The sequence below is a fragment of the Saimiri boliviensis genome, chromosome 20, assembly GCF_048565385.1.
Source record: "Saimiri boliviensis isolate mSaiBol1 chromosome 20, mSaiBol1.pri, whole genome shotgun sequence".
Classification (NCBI taxonomy): Eukaryota; Metazoa; Chordata; class Mammalia; order Primates; family Cebidae; genus Saimiri; species Saimiri boliviensis.
In genome coordinates, this window is record NC_133468.1 from 14,645,684 (window position 1) to 14,663,599 (window position 17,916).

Below are 17,916 nucleotides of genomic sequence, written 5' to 3' on the forward strand. Positions count from 1 at the left end.
GCAAGCCCAGACCCAGAAAGTCTGAAGTCCTGCCTGCTTCAGCCAATCACCCCCAACCCCACCCCTGCATTCACCATTATCCCTGATCACCCAGGGGAGCTTCCCCTGAAGAGGGAGACCCAGACATCTCAGATCAACTTCCCTTTTCCTAAGACTGTAAACTTCCCCTTTTCATTCCTAAGACTGTAAACCAAGCCATTTTCATATGTAATTCCTAAGACTGTAAACTGAAACCCTTTTCATATGTAATTCCTATGACTGTAAACTGAAACCCTTTTCATATATAATTCCTAAGACTGTAAACTGAAACCCTTTTCATATATAATTCCTAAGACTGTAAACAGAGACCCTTTTCATATGCTAAGCTATGAACCTAAGATTCTTCCACATGTAGCATCTAAAGTATAAGCCTATATAAAGAAGGAACCTTCTTTTGTTAGGCGAGCTTGGATATTAGGCAAATATGCCACCTTGCTCCCAGCCGAATAGACTCCTTCCTCCAATATTCGGTGTCTGAGAGATCTGTTTCCCCGTGGCCACTCCTGCAACACCCCGACATTAAGCTTCTCACCCCACCCTACCATCTTAACTGTTATTATGATATTGTGAATACTCCTTACCCCACCCTGCCATCTTAACTGTTCTTGCTATGTGAATATCCCTCCACCCCACCCTACCATCATAACTACTCTTACGCTTTACCCCACCCAGCACTGTAACTAAACTTATGGTAATGTATACTCCTTGCCCCTACCCCCACCACTGTAACTGATCTTACTCCATAACACCCTTGCCCCCTCCCACAAAAATTTGCCCCAACCTGTAAAACCAATCCTATCCCACTGACCTTCGCTGATGCCCTTTTTGGCTTCAGCCCACCTGCACCCAGGTGAATAAACAGCCGTGTTGCTCACACAAAGTCTGTTTGGGAGTTGAGGGGGTCTCTTCATTCAAAGCCTGTTTTAACAATAGGTAGTGCTAGGCAGTAAAACAAAGCAGAGGAGAAAGACAGTGACAGGAAAAAGAGACAAGATGTATTGTAGGTGGCCAAGAGCTAAATCAAGGTAGGGACAAAGACAGGTAAGGTCTAACATGGAGTGTTATGAAAGGAATGTTTTGTGTCCCCCAAACTTCATGTGCTAAATAATCCCCAGAATGGCTGTATTTCGAGTTGGGACCTCTAAAAAAGTAATTAAGGTTAAATGAGGTCACAGGGGTGGGTCTCTGAGCCAACAGGACCAGTGTCTGCATAAGAACAAACACCAGAGTGTCCTATCACCTCACCCTCCTCCCACTGCAAGCCAAGAGAAGAGGCCTCAGAGTGAATCCTATTCTGCCAGCACCTTGGTCTGTGGCTTCCAGCCTCCAGAAACTGAGATATAAGCTTGTGTCATTTCAGCCACCCAGTCTGTGGTATTTTGTTATGGCAACCTGACGGACTAAGACAGGGTGTGTTCTAGGAAAAGAAAATGTCAAGTGCAAAGGCCCTGAAGGAGCTCGGTGTTCAAGAAATAGCAAGAAGGCCAATAAATGAACAAAGGAGAAAGTGGTAAAACAGTGTCACAGAACCATGCCAGTCCTACCCGACAAAGTCTGACTGCAGAATAATGCTGAAAGAAAGTCTCGACCTCAGATGAAATCATTATTACCATCATAATCTTTTTTTTTTTTTTTTTCTGAGACAGAGTCTCACTCTGTCACCCAGGCTGGAGAGTGCGGTAGTGCGATTTCAGCTCACTGCACCCTCTGCCTCCCAGGTTCAAAGGATTCTCCTACCTAAGCCTCCCAAGTAGCTGGGATTACAGGCGTGCACCACCATCTGTGGCTAACTTTCTTTCTTTTTTTTTTTTTTTCTTTTTTTTTTGAGATGGAGTTTCGCTCTTGTTACCCAGGCTGGAGTGCAATGGCGCCATCTCGGCTCACCGCAATCTCCGCCTCCTGGGTTCAGGCATTTCTCCTGCCTCAGCCTCCTGAGTAGCTGGGATTACAGGCACGCACCACCATGCCCATCTAACTTTTTGTATTTTTAGTAGAGATGGGGTTTCACCTTGTTGACCAGGATGGTCTCGATCTCTTGACCTCGTGATCCACCCGCCTCGGCCTCCCAAAGTGCTGGGATTACAGGCTTGAGCCACCGTGCCCGGCCCTGTGTCTAACTTTCATATTTTTAGTAGAGATCTCAGCTCACTGTACCCTCTGCCTTCCAGGTTCAAACGATTCTCCTGCCTAAGCCTCCAGAGTAGCTGGGATTATAGGCAGGCACCACCATCTCCAGCTAACTTTTGTATTTTTAGTAGAGATGGGGTTTTGCCATGTTGGCCAGGCTGGTCTTGAACTTCGGACCTCAGGTGATCCACCCACCTCAGCCTCCCAAAGTGCTGGGATTATAGGCATGAGCCACTGCACCCAGCCATAATCTTTAAAATAAACTTTTGTTCTCAATTTTACATAAAGTGTAAATAAAGGGCCTTTAAAAAAAAAAAAGTAAGATATTTTTATAGTTGTATAACACAATCTATGGGTCAATTAGGAGCTTGCCAAGTCAACTCAGTTTCTACCAAAATCAGATTGCTATGCCCATAGCCCCCCTATTATGAAATTCTGGAGCAGCCTCTGGAAACAGAACCCCTTCCCCCTCTCCCTCAGGCAATAACTAGTGTGTTGCAGTTAAGAGCCACCAAACCCATGACCCTCAACCCCAGCTGGGGCCCAGGCTCAGGTTTCTCTGCCCTATCAGATCTGGCCAAGCCTGTTGTTTCTTTATGACAGGGTGGATCAATAGCCCTGGTCTGGTGAAATCTCTGGAGGTAATTAAGAGGGCAGGACTGGACTTGGCCTCAAAGATGAAAGGAAGGAGGACGCTATGCAGATTTTCCTTTCTGCAGTGCTAGCGTTACAAAATTGGCATTGGTATCTAGTTTCCTCCTCCTGTCAGCTTGTTTTGGAGGCAAAAACGTAGTGAAAAGGAGTCATCTGTGAGGAGAGGAAAATCACCTGGTGACCACTGAACAGGCCCTAGACAAAAACTCCTAATGTGAGGAATTTAAAAGGGAGCAAAGACCACCTGATGACTATCAAGCAGGCCATCCAGTGACAAAATTTCTTATCTGGGGAAAATTAGAAGTAATTAGACTCCCCTAGTATCTAAAGCAGACATCCGGTTCCAGATTTCCTTCCCCGCCAAAAAAAAAAAAAAAAAAAAAAACCTGGTAAGTAAAACTAGAATTTCTATGCACCTCTGGAATGCCATGCCAAAACTTACTGTACAACCCTTGCTGACATTAAGGCACCAAAATATTTACAAATGTAATCATTTATCATGAACTACTCGGCTAATGTGATTCAAATTACCCTTAAGCTCCTGCTTTAAGGTCCATAAATACTCCTAAGGAAAAACCGCTGAGGTGCCTGGCTGCACCCTTCTGCAGCATTCTTTCTTTCTAATAAACCTTCCTTTTTCAAGCGTATACTTTTGTTGGTAAATTCCTTTTACCAGCTCACTAGTTGACCAATTCCCAATGCTGGGGCTCTGACACCTCACCCACAACATGAACTGGGAGGTCAAGTGCAAAGGTGGATGTTGAGGTCTGCAGCTTTAGGCATAAATGTCTGGCATTTTATTTAAAGCAGTGGTTTGCAACTGGGAGCTATTTTGCCTTCCACCCCAGGGCACATTTGGCAACATGTGGAGACATTTTTGCTTATCACAACTTGTGCTAGGGGGAACAGCTGCTAGCACCTGGTGGGTAGAGGCCAGGGATGACACTAAACGTCCTACAATGCACAGGACAGGCCCTAAAACGAAGAATTACCCAGCCCAAGATGCCAACCCTGATTTAAGAGAACAGGAAATAAAAGTAAAATATGTATGGGCTTTCCATGTGCCACATGATCCACACACACACACACATATACATATGCATAATTTAATCTTCATACCAACTCTGTAAAGTGACGCCCATTTCCCAAATGAGAAAATGAAATCCCCAATTCAGTGGGGATTTCACCCAGCTAGTAACTGGCAGAGATGGCATTTGAGTTTGGCTTTGGGTAATTGCTATTAGACTGTAAACTCCATGAGGACAGGGACATTGTCCATTTTGTTCACCTCTATGTATCCAGTGCCTAGTAGAAGTTATTACCTAACTTCAATAGAAATCAGTACTTTCTTAAATTAATAATGGATTAATAATAATGGATTAATAAATGCTAATGGGTTAATAAATGAATGTGGCCAAGTGAGGTGGCTCATGCCTGTAATCCCAGCACTTTAGGAGGCTGAGGCGGGTGGATCACGAGGTCAGGAGTTAACGACCAGCCTGGCCAAGGTGGTGAAACACCATCTGTACTAAAAATACAAAATAATTAGCTGAGTGTGGTGGCACATTCCTGTAATCCCAGCTACTAGGGAGGCTGAGGAAGAGAATTGCTTAAACCTGAAAGGCAGAGGTTGCAATAAGCCAAGATCCAGTCACTGTACTTCAGCCTCGGTGACAGAGTAAGAATCTGTCTCAAAACTAAATGAATAAATGAATGAATGAATGTATGATTTAATGGCCCTGAAGTCCATGCTTGTTCCTTCCCATCACTCCTTGAGAATAATGAAGATCCTCCAACATATTGCCTTCTAGGGTTCCACCGAAGGCAATACGTTACATGCCAGAAACAGAAACCTCCTCAGGCTAACTCAGGTCAAAATGGGAGTTTATAGTAGGAATGCAGAGATATGATGGAAACCAAACACAGCCAGGACTTATGGGCTCGCAAAGCCATCAGGAATCAGAGTGCCCTGTGGTCTCTGTCATCTCTGCATCTCAGTTTTCTCTCCTAACAGGTGACTCTCTTTGGGTGGCCATCCTACCCATGGCTCAGTATAACAAATGCAGCCCTATTTTCACTCTAAAATTCCACATAGCCTCTCAGCATGGTTCTCCTTATTAACCAGGTTAGTCTGTCAACATCTCCAGAGAAAGAATTCAAATTTCCAGAGAAAGAATTCAACTGGTTAGCTTGAGCTAACCTTCAAGATGACACTGGCCCCGGCCAGAAACTGCAATTTCATGAGAGACTGAGTGAGAACTCGTTAAACGAACCCAAGGCTGAGAACCAGAAGCAATAAAACATCAAATTACTGTTGCTATTTTAAGCAACTAAGGTTGGGGTGATTTGTTACATGGCAACAGGTAACTGGAACCCGATACAGACTGATACTAGAAGTGAGCTGCAACTATAACAAAAACCTAAACATGTACCACCATCCTTGTGTTTGAGCAGCAGGTAGAAGCCGAGGGGCCTTGAAGATCTAAAGTGATCTTAGTGAAGCCGAAAGGGTCTTGCAGACACCTTACCAGGAAGTGAGGGAAATGTCACTGGGAAGAGGTGAGAAAGGGGACCTTCAGAGGTGATGGAAGGTAGCAGCATGGTTTGCAGTTGTGATGTGGGAAAGCAGGAAATGTACCTAATGAATATGATTATCTAGCCCAGCTGCCTATAGTACAAGGCAAATGAGTAAAAGCAGCCTATGGGAGTCAGAAGAAGAGGGGGCCAAGCGCGGTGGCTCACGCGTGTAATCCTAGCACTTTGGGAGACTGAGGCGGGTGGATCACGAGGTCAAGAGATCGAGACCATCCTGGTCAACATGGTGAAACCCCGTCTCCACTAAAAATACAAAAACAAATTAGCTGAGCACGGGAGCGCATGCCTGTAGTCCCAGCTACTTGGGAGGCTGAGGCAGGAGAATTGCTTGAACCCAGGAGGCGGAGGTTGCAGTGAGCCGAGACCACACCATTACACTCCAGCCTGGGTAACAAGAGCGAAACTCCGACTCAAAAAAAAAAGAAGAAGAAGAGGAAAAAAAGCAGTTTAAAAAATGAAACTGGATTGCAAGCAAAATTAGAGGGCATAAAAAAAGCAGGCCAGGCAAGGTGGCTCACGTCTATAATTCCAGCACTTGGGAAGGCTGAGGTGGGCAGATCTCTTGAGCTCAGGAGTTCAAGACCAGCCTGGGCAATGTGACTAAATCTAGTCTCTACAAAAAAATTCAAAAAGCCTGTAATCCCCGTACTTCACGAGGCCAAGGCCTGCAGATCACCTAAGGTCGGGAGTTCAAGACCAGCCTGACCAACATGGAGAAACCTCGTCTCTACTAAAAATACAAAATTAGCCAGGCATGATGGCGCATGCCTGTAATCCCAGCTACTCGGGAGGCTGAGGCAGGAGAATCGCTTGAACCTGAAGGCAGAAGTTGCAGTGAATCGAGATCGTGCCATTGCACTCCAACCTGGGCAATGAGAGCAAAACTTTGTCTCAAATATATTTATATATATTAGCCAAGCATGGTGGCACATATCTGTGGTTCTAGCTAATTGGGAGGCTGAGGTAGCAAGATTGTTTGAGCCCAGGAGGTGCAGGTAACAGTGACCCAGGACTGTACCACTGCACTGCAGCCTAGGTGACAGAGAACCTGTCTCAGGAAAAAAAAAAAAAAAAAAAAAAAAAAGCCCTGATTTTTGGGGTTTGAAAATGAAATTGCTTCCCAGCTTCTCCAGAGGGCAAACTATTCTCAAATTAAGAAATAGCTTCCCAGTAAAGTGTGGGCACAGCATCTCTTGTTAAAAGCACAGAAAGTTTCAACGCAATAACACTTTCAAACAGACAAAATCCTTCTAAAAAGCTTAAGAGGTGCTTACTGTTTCTCTTTATTAAACAATTGAATTTCTAAGAATATTAAGGGCATTGTCCCACAGCAGCCTCAAAAGGAACCTAAGGCAGAAAGGACTCATATAAGCCAAAAAGATGTGAGGTCACAGCTTTTTTCCCAAAGGAGGAAACCCCTGTAAGACTCATATAAAATTCTCAAAGTGTTTTAGAAACTGCTTGGACTAAAAGGGAAGAAGACAGTACACGGTGAAAAGAGAGCTTTGGATCTCAAAACTTATATGGGCAAAAAGGAGGCTTAGAAAACCACCAAGGGAAAATACAGGTTACATTTTAGAAAAAGGAAGATTAAATTCAAAAAGTGGAACCAAGAGCCCAGAAGGCAGAGCTGTAGAGAATCACTGAGTAGAACTGGACCCTGATCAACGGTGCAGTGGGTAGCTCAGATTTCGGCGCTGAGATTCAATAAGTTGGACGTCCACTCAGAAACCCAATTACAAAGATGGTAATTATAAAGACCACAGATGAATAAATCTACAACGAAGGGAAGAAAACAGCCAAAAAAAAGGCTGAGAATACCCAAGATCAGAATGCCTCTTCCTCAGCAGGGGATCCCAGTTCCTCATCAGCAACGAAACAAGGCTTGATGGAGAACGAGTGTGTTCCAATTACAGAAGCAGGCTTCAAAATGTGGATAATAAGAAACTTCTGTGAATTAAAAGAACTTGTTCTAACACAATCTAAAGAAACTAAGAACTTTGAAAAAAGGTTTGACGAAATGTCAACAAGAATACAAAATTTAGAGAGGAAAATAAGTGAATTGATGGAGCTGAAAAACACAATACGAGAACTACGTGAAGTATGCACAAGTTTTAACAGCCGAATTGATCAAGCAGAAGAAAGGATATCAGAGGTCAAAGACCAACTCAATGGAATAAAAGTAGAAGACAAGATTAGAGAAAAAAGCATAAAAAGGAACGAGCAAAGTCTTCAAGAAATATGGGACTATGTGAAAAGACCTAATCTACGCTTGATAGGTGTACCTGAATGTGACGAAGAAAATGAATCCAAGCTGGAAAATACGCTTCAGGATATTATTCGGGAAAATTTTCCCAACTTAGTAAGGCAGGATAATATTCAACTCCAGGTACAGAGAACACCACAAAGATATTCCTCAGGAAGAGCAACTCCAAGGCACATAATCGTCAGATTCACCAGGGTTGAAATGAAGGAGAAAATACTAAGGGCAGCCAGAGAGAAAGGTCAGGTTACCCACAAAGGGAAGCCTATCAGACTTACAGCAGATCTCTCAGCAGAAACCCTACAAGCCAGAAGAGAGTGGGGACCAATATTCAACATCCTTAAAGAAAAGAACTTTCAACCAAGAATTTCACATCCAGCCAAACTAAGCTTCATAAGTGAAGGAAAAATAAAGTTTTTTGTGAATAAGCAAGCACTCAGAGAATTCATCACCACCAGGCCTGTTTTATAAGAGCTTCTGAAAGAACCACTACACATAGAAGGGAACAAACAGTATCAGCCTTTCTAAAAAAATACCAAAAAGTAAAGAACATCAATATAATGAAGAATTTACATCAATGAATGGGCAAAATAGCCAGCTAATATTAAATGGCAGTATTAAACTCACATATATCATTATTAATTCTAAATTTAAATTGACTACCTCCTGCTCCATATCTCGTTGGAAGCCAACAGCAGTTTGCAGATCAGGAGCTACCTGTGTATCCTACTTTGCATAGCATTGCTCTGGTCTGACCCCCAGGCTGTACAGTAAGTCCTCACTTAACATTGTCAATAAAATCTTGGAAACCGGGACTTCAAGCAAAACACATAAGGAAACCAATTTGGCATAAGCTAATTGATACAAACAAGAGTTAAATGCCTTTGGCATGTTTCTTGGTAACAAAATCATCATCAAACTTCTACATAAAGACTCAAAACACTTCTAAAATTAAATATTGAAACAAATGTGAGCTAGACAGACATTGAAACAAATGTGAGCTAGACAGACATTTAGGAAAGATTAATAAAAAAAAGATAAGAAAATTATTTACCCAATTATTCCAGTTCAAGGTCCTGGGTGGCCGGAGCATATCCTGGCAGCTCAGGGCACAAGGCGGGCACCAGCCCTGGATAGGACGTCATCCCATTGCAGAGCACAGTCACACACACCCACATTCACTCACACCGGAACCTTTCAGACATGCTGATTAACATCAGGTGTGCCTCTTTGGGATGGCGTCCTAGTGGGAGGAAGCCAGAGTACCCAGAGAAAATCCACGTAGACATGGGGAAAATGTGCAGACTCCACACAGATAGTGGCTCCAGCTGGGAAGTGATTTTTTTTTCCTCATCAATGTTATAATAATACGGTGTTGAAGGAAACGATGTTATTTGAAGACATGATATACTTCTTACCCTTCTTATTCCTTAGCTGAGGTCTTCATATGAAGCACCTGGTTTATTCCTGGCTCCTCCTTTTCTGCCTCCCGTGGACTTCTGCACAGGAACTGTAAGATAAGCTGTATCATAGATAAAGAAGGGATTTTTAAAAGTATATCCTACTTTTCAAAGCCAGCAAGAAAACCTTTTTTGGGATTATCCTCAGTTTGGGAATTTTCACAAGGCTGTAAGCTCTAGAAAGCTATTCTTGCTGGCTAGTTGGCTAAGCTTTCGGTAAAAACCCTGATTTCCACAGCAGAACTGTGCAAAGTATTCTTATATGCACTGGCCTCAGAGCCTAAGGCAGTGACAGCCTCAAAAATCCTATGATGCAGAATTTTATGATCCTGTCCTTATGTGCTCTTAGTCCTTCCTTACACTGATGAGGAGCTCTCTAATCAGTTTTCCTTCATTCTCCATCACCGTGGGCTTTCTACCAGCTTTTTCACTTCTAGCCTTACTGAATAGCCTTATCACATACATACATACATACACACACACACACACAAATACACTATGCTAAGATCTTTAGTGGTAGCAGCCATTAGGAAAGGCTTACTCATTCATTCAATTGTTTATTCAAATATTCAGTTGGAGCTGTTTATGTATCAGTAACTGTGTTAAGAGTTAAGGACACACAGTAAATAACAATGAGAGCCATGCCCTCTGGGAGCTTTCTGAGTTGAGTAAAAAAGTCAGACTAAATGACATCATGATGAATACTATAAACCAAAGTATTAAAGTTCTATGAGGGCCAGGCATGGTGGCTCATACCTGTAATTCCTGCACTTTGGGAGGCGGAGGAGGATGAATCACCCTAGGTCAGGAGTTTGAGACCAGTCTGGCCAATATGGCAAAACGCTGTCTCTACTAAAAATGCAAAAATTCACCAGTGTGGTGGCACATGCAGGTATTCCTAGCTCCTCAGGAGGCTGAGGCAGGAGAATCTTGAACCCAGAGATGGAGGTTGCAATGAGCCAAGATCATGCCACTGCACTCCAGCCCGGGTGACAGAGCCAGACTCTCTCAAAAATAAAAATTTATCTGAGAAAGTAAAGCAGACTTATCTGAAAAAGTAATCTAATCCGTTTGCGTGCAATACTAGGGGCAGAAGTGATACTTACATTGAGACTTAAATGTCAACATGAATTTTTTGTCTAATAGTCAACACCAAGCCCATCCTTTTGTTCCCAGTGCCAAATACTGAGTTAAACACTTCAGATAAAACGAAGTGATTTCATCTTCACAAAGGCTCAGTGGCAAGGGAGCCATTTTTATCCCCCTTTTTTTTTTTCACCTTTTCGAGCTCTCCTGTATGATTTATTCCCATTTTATAAATGAGAAAACTGAGACATGGAGAAGCAGAATTACCACTCTGAAGTTTCACAACCAATCAGGGATTGGGACCTAATTCTGCCAGATTACAATGCCCAGTTTTTAACCATTCTAACCTGATGGAAGCCTTAATAAGTACACTAGCAGGTATCCCAGACCCAGGAAGAGGGCCACCTGTGATTAGAGCTGCCCCTGACTAAACATGGTGTGAGGAAGTATATGATGGCTCCTAGGCCACACTGTCTGCTCCCTCCCTTCTAAAATACTGTGCTTCCCTCCTACGAGAAGTACCAACTGCTTTTGTTGTTGTCATTAATTATTTGTTTCTAGAAGTTTCTACAAGAATGAAAGTTTCCAGGTTGCATCTGAAGGACCTGGGCCAACACCCATCCAATTTTATTATTTGTAAGTCCCCATTCAGGTGCAGATCTCCTGCTAGGCTTGGGGACACTGAACAGAATAAGCCACAATCCTAGCCTTCAAAGAGCTCATCTGGCAGTGAAGGAGACAGGTAAGTAAATGGATTATTTTGCAGTGAGTGAGAAAAGTAGAAGCATGTACACAGACCAGAAGTAGCATAGAAGAGAGGAAGCTTTTCTGGAGAAGGGAATTTCTAGGTTGGGTTTTAAAGTAGAAATATGCATTCAATGGGAACTCAAAAAGAGCCTTCTACTTGTAAAAGGGGTGAAGACATCAGGCATCAGCAAGCATTCAGTTTGCTAGAAGCAGCTTTTTTCTGATTGGAGCATGTAATGAAGGGTAAGCAGAGGCATGAGATGCAGCTAAAGAGATACACAGAGACCAATCATGACTGGTCTTATACCCTAGACTCAGGAGCTGCAATTTTATCTTGAAGACAACATGTCAGGGAGAGACATGGTCCTAAGCCCTGAAAATGATACATTCTGGTTTCCTATTGGGAAAACTCTCTCTGGCATGAGTAAAGAGCGTGGGTCAGATAAAGCCAGGCAAGAGGCATGAAGAATCTTTTTGCACATTTTACAGACAGAGTCTTGCTATGTTGCCCAACCTGGTCTCAAACTCCTGGCTTCAACTGATCCTCCTGCCTCAGCCACCTCAGCCTTTCCAGTCACTGGGATTACAAGCATGAGCCATCATACCTGCCAGGAAGGGTCTTTTTTGTATGTATGTTTGAGATGGAGTCTGGCTCTGTCGCCCAGGCTGGAGTGCAGTGGAACAATCTCAGCTCACGGCAGCCTCCGCCTCTTGGGTTCAAGTGATTCTCTGCCTCAGCCTCCTGGGTAGCTGGGATTACAAGGTATGTGTCACCATGCTCGGCTAATTTTTGGTTTTTTGTAAAGACAGGGTTTCACCACGTTGGCCAGGCTGGTCTTGAACTCCTGACCTCAAATGATCCACTGGCCTCGGCCTCCCAAAGTGCTGGATTACAGGTGTGAGTCACTACACCCACTAGGAAGGGTCTTTAAGAGTATAAATGAGAGGCACAGAGGCTGGTGCTCAGGTGAGAGCAGTGAAGTTACACAGAAAGGAAGAGACAAGAAGGAACTAGCAGGAGGACTCAGTGACTGGTTGAATGTGCACTGTGAGGGGGCAGGAGGAGTCCAGAACGATTCCTAACTTTCTATACTGGACAAGTGGGTGTTGGCTGAAACCACCATCTGAAACAGAGCATTTAGGGAAATGAAGAGGGAGTGGGAGGATGATGAGACTGGGCTTTTAAGGTGGAGGTACCAGGAGGCAGGTATCAGCAGGCAGAGGAGAACTCCTGGGAGAGGCTCTTCCCTGCTCCCTAGGAAATGCCTGGTAGGACGCATTTCTGAGCAGAGCAGTAGTCTGTGACACCCACACTGGGGGCCTCTGAGATGAAAATCACCAACTGCTGAAACCAGCTGACTCCTGTGGCAAAACACGCCTGGCATCCCCAAGCTGAGGTGAGGAGTGGCTGGAAAAACAATCACTTATTTATTCTCCAGGCTTCCTTTCTTAGCCAATGACATAACAACCTCTTTCCTCCAAAGCTTAAGCTCAAACCCTGAAATCTACCCTTCCTGCCTCCTTTTCCCCATTCCCATCCATCTAATTAATCTTCAACAACCACTCCATCTCAAACAGCCTCGATTAGTCTTGGTCCCCTTATCTTGTTGTATCACCTTCATAGCATTTATATGATCTAAAATGATATACCTCTGCCTACTTGTTTACTACCTATGTTGCCTCTGGAGTGTAAGCTCCAGGTGGGCAGAGGCCTTGTCCCATTCATCTCCATATCCCTAATCCCTAGAACAGTGCTTAGTGCATTGCCAGAGCTCAATAAACGTTACTTAAATGAAGTTCATTTGGCCGGGCGCGGTGGCTCAAGCCTGTAATCCCAGCACTTTGGGAGGCCGAGGCGGGTGGATCACGAGGTCGAGAGATCGAGACCATCCTGGTCAACGTGGTGAAACCCCGTCTCTACTAAAAATACAAAACATTAGCTGGGCATGGTGGTGCGTGCCTGTAGTCCCAGCTACTCAGGAGGCTGAGGCAGGAGAATTGCTTGAACCCAGGAGGCGGAGGTTGCGGTGAGCCGAGATCGCGCCATTGCACTCCAGCCTGGGTAACAAGAGCGACACTCTGTCTCAAAAAAAAAAAAAAAAAAAAAAATGAAGTTCATTTTTCGACCTTCTTCAAATCTTCTTCAGCTTTACTAATATTCACTCTTCACTAATACCTGACAGTAATTGTCACTTTTTTCTTTTTCTCTTTCTTCCCTTTTTTTTTTTTTTTTTTTAAGAAATGGCATCTCACAGGCTGGGCGCGGTGGCTCAAGCCTGTAATCCCAGCACTTTGGGAGGCCAAGGCGGGTGGATCACGAGGTCGAGAGATCGAGACCATCCTGGTCAACATGGTGAAACCCCGTCTCTACTAAAAATACTAAAAAATTAGCTGGGCATGGTGGCACGTGCCTGTAATCCCAGCTACTCAGGAGGCTGAGGCAGGAGAATTGCCTGAACCCAGGAGGCGGAGGTTGCGGTGAGCCGAGATCGCGCCATTGCACTCCAGCCTGGGTAACAAGAGGGAAACTCCATGTCAAAAAAAAAAAAAAGAAAAAGAAATGGCATCTCACTATGTTGCCCAGGCTGGACTCAAGCCCTGGGCTCAAATGATCCTCCTCCGGGAGGAGCAAAGGTGCTACCTGGTCATTCTGTATCTTTATTTAAAGAGGCCACACATCTTTTTTCCGACTTGAATAAACTGAAACCAGATGACTCGGGAATTAATATAGCAGAAGCTGCTGCCCAGAATGTGTACTGCTTGAGAACAGAATACATTGCTGATTATCTTATGCAGGAATCACCTCCTCATGTAGAAAATTACTGTCTACCAGAAGCTATTTCATTTCTTCAGAATAATAAGGAACTTGGGCCTGGATTATCACAAAAGAGGAAAGCTTCTACAGAAAAAAATAAAATCTAAAGACTGAGAGTACACTAATCACATCTACTTTTCAGTTACCTAACATTGGTGTTGGGGGGGAAACAGTTACCAAACATTAAATGTTTTTAAAAGTTGAAAGCCTGAATGTGACTGTGATGGATTTGGGTAGTTATTTAAAGATGAGTACCTGAAGAATTTTGCTTCAGAGTATAATGATGACCCTTCCTGAGTTTTGAACACCTGAAATTTTAATCACTGAAATATTAACTGTTTCTTAATAAAAAGTTACCCGAAATAACAAAATACAACTCCTCAGCTAGCTTGCTGTTAAACCACATTGAAGTATGTTAAAAGATGTTTTTCTTGTAAATATCTGAAGCTGTAGCTTAGTGGAAATTTTAGTAAGGTGATGGATTTTGCTTTAAAATGTCTGCCTTAATTCATAACAAGATTTGTTAATCAGGATTTATTCATGTTTTCCCTGATTTTTATCTTCTCACCATTTTACCTCTTAACAGGAGCCTGAGCACACAGTTTAATGAGGAAGCTGGGGCTATAAATATGTGTATATATGTATATGTATGTTTGTACAAATCTACATGATGTTTGCCAAGTTTGGGTGCCAAAACTTGGAAAATATGATAATAAAGAATAAAAGTAGTGACTCAAAAAAAAAAAAAAAAAAAAAAAAGGAGGCCTTGACCTCCTGAGTAGCTGGGACTACAGGCACATGCCACCACACCCAACTATTAAATGAAGTTCTTGATCCAACATTTCCCTGCATCTCTGCTACTCCCACACTGATTCAAGCCCCTGTCAATTCCTGGAGCGCTCCAGGAACCTCTCAGACGTGGTGACTGACTCTGTGTGGGGTGAGACGATGGGAGTCTGTCAGTTTTTTCATTTCCAAGTCATAGCTCCTCTGGCATCCACTTATTCTCCACAAAGCAGCAAAATAATCCTCTAAATTCATGGACATGTCACTCCCTCCTTAAAATGTTTAGGTGGCCCTCAAGGGCCAGCAAGCTCACCTCTTTAATTCATCTGATATCATTTTACACCTCACTCTCTACTTCCCACACATTGCTGCTTCTGTTCCTCAAATCAAAGCTACTTTCAAGACCAGTCACACGCCTGTAGGGCGTACTTTTCCCCAGCAATTTGCATGGGTCCCAGTTTAAATGCCAGTTCCTGAGAGAAGCCTCCCTGGGCCATCCAATCTAAAATAAAGCTCACTCTTCCCCATCCCCCACCCCCACCCCCACCAGTCTCCCACAGCCCCAGGCACTCTTTAGCACATCAACCTGATTATTTCCTTCATATCACTTATTATAGCCTATTCTTGTTTATTGATTTGTTAGCTTAATTATTGTTTCTTTTTCACCTCTCTCCACCCCCAGCAGGCACTCCAGTGCCTGGTAAAGCTTAATTGGTATTTTTGAATGAAATTGTGCTTCCACTGTCAGGATAGTGATGATGATCATGATGATGACAAGGACAATGATTGAAGATGCTAATATTCATGATGGTCTACCCTAGCTTATTTGAGTTTGTAGATCCAGTGACTGACTGAAGTATGTTCTTTACCATTTAATTAGAGACAGAATCCATTGTTAAAAGCTTCATCTGGGCTTTGAAGGGTGTGTAGGGTGTATGTATGTGTGTGTGTGTTTATTCTTATCAGGAGACCTATAGTCATCCTTAGGTACAACTCACCACCTGTCTCTGCGGATACCTCCTCAGTAGAGGCAAAATGAAGACGCGTCAGGTCTCCTCTATCATTTTGCTTGATGGGCTGAATTTATTGTATTTTGTAGACAATAGATCTTGAGAAAAGAAGACAGTCTCTTGGCCCCTTTAGATGCTTTTCCCAGATCCGGCACTCACTCTGCCAGGAATGGATTTTGAGGACATGCTAGAAAAGAGAGAAAATGCAATTAACCAGATGGCACTGGGAGGAGGGACTGGGGCTGAGAGCCAATGGGGGCTGCAGAAGAAAGATTAGTCACAAACTGAAACGGGATGACCTGTCAATTTCAATCACACTGGTGAAAACTTTAGGAAAAACATGGCTGAACATATTTCACTTTGGTACTGAAAAGAGAAAAGGTTCTTACTGAAACTTAAAAAGCAGAGATGAAGCAAATCTCGAACAGTCATCTCATTTTGTAGATTGGTAATTTGAAGCCCAGAGAGAAAAACGACTTTTCCAGGGTCACACAGCAATTCTATAGCTGACTGGAGATGAGAATTCTCACTATTCAAAGTTCAGTGATTTTTCTGGCATACCAGACCAAAGAATAGTCTCATATTTGAACAAACAGCAAATAGATGATTAACTCTAGTCATATCACAGGTGTGTAACCTAACTTTTAAGCTAAATCATACATGTGTACACTCATCTTTGTGGCCACGGAAATTAGCAAGAGTTTATGCCTAAAACTTATCCAAATTTTTATGGCTTCTAGTTTCTAGTTCTTCTTTTTCTCAGACCATGGGCAGCCTATCACAAGGCATATGTATCACTTCCGCTTTGACTTCCAAGCTGCTACTATCAAAGAGAAGCCAGAAACAATCAAAAGATATATGTTGGCAGAGAACTTGGTGTGCCCACAAGACTTATAGAACCAGCAAGTAAATCATATTATATAGTGAATATTCTTTGAAGCCATGTCGGATCAGAAATCATGACTCTCATCCAATCAAATTGTGGAAAACAGGACCATTCTAGAATATCTAAGGTTCTGTGTGGGATAGAGTAATAACAGGAAATAAAAGAGGAAGAGCAGGTTAAGTCTACCCTTCAGGATTCTGACTTGCCATGTCACATTCCTGGTAGCTCAGAAGGATGCTTCTATAAAAAAATATAAAGGCCAGGTAAGATGGTTCATGCCTATAACCCCAACACTTTGGGAGGTCAAGGCGGGAGGATTATCTGAAGCCAAGAGTTTGAGACCAACCTGGGCAACAAAGCGAGAACCAAAAAAATTTAAAAATAAAATTTTAAAAATACAAAAAATTTAAAAATAAGAAAATTACCTGGGTGTTATGGAGTATGCCTATGGTCCCAGCTACTCAGGAAACTGAGAGGCAGGAGGATGCCTTGATCCCAGGAGTTGGAGACTGCAGTGAGCTATGATCATGCCACTACATTTCAGCTTGGGTGACAGAGTGAGACCCTGTCTCTAAAAAAAAAAAATTCTATACAACAAACATAAAATCTGGAATCAAAATAGTAAATCAAACATAAAATCTGGAATCAAAATCTGTTCTGATCCGTGCCATGTGGTTCCTTATCTTTTACTTAATGAGATCTATGGTCTGATCCCAAATAATGACCTTAGGCAAAATGTCTAAATAAATGAGCTTTCTACCTTTGCTTTTCAATAAGAATAACAATCCAAGGCCGAGGCAGGCAGATCATTTGAGGTCAGGAGTTTGAGACCAGCCTGGCCAACATGGCAAGAACCCCTCTGCTAAAAATACTAAAATCAGCCAAGCATGGTGGCACATACCTGTATCCCAGCTACTTGGGAGGCTGAGGCAGGAGAATCACTTGAACTCAGGAGGCAGAAGTTGCAATGAGCCAGGATCATGCCACTGCACTGCAGCCTGGGCTACAGAGCGAGACTCCATCTCAAGAAAAACAAAAAAAGAATAACAATCCAAATGATAAACATAATCAGGTCAGGCGTGGTGGCTCACGCCTGTAATCCCAGCACTTTGGGAGGCCAAGATGGGAGGATTGCTTGAGCCCACCAGTTGGAGGCTGCAGTGAGTTGATTGTACCACTGCACTCCAGTCTGGGTGACAAAATGAGATCCTGTCTTGAACGAAAGAGAGAGAGTCAAGGGGAAGGGGGGCGGGAAGGGAAGTGGGCCAGGCGTGGTGGCTCACGCCTGTAATCCAAGCACTTTGGAGGCCAAGGCAGGCAGATCACCTGAGCTCGGGAGTTCAAGACCAGCCTGACCAACATGGTGAAACTCCGTCTTAAAAAAAGAAAAAGAAAAAATAAATAAATAAAAATAAAAAAATAAACATAATCATCACTTACTGATCACT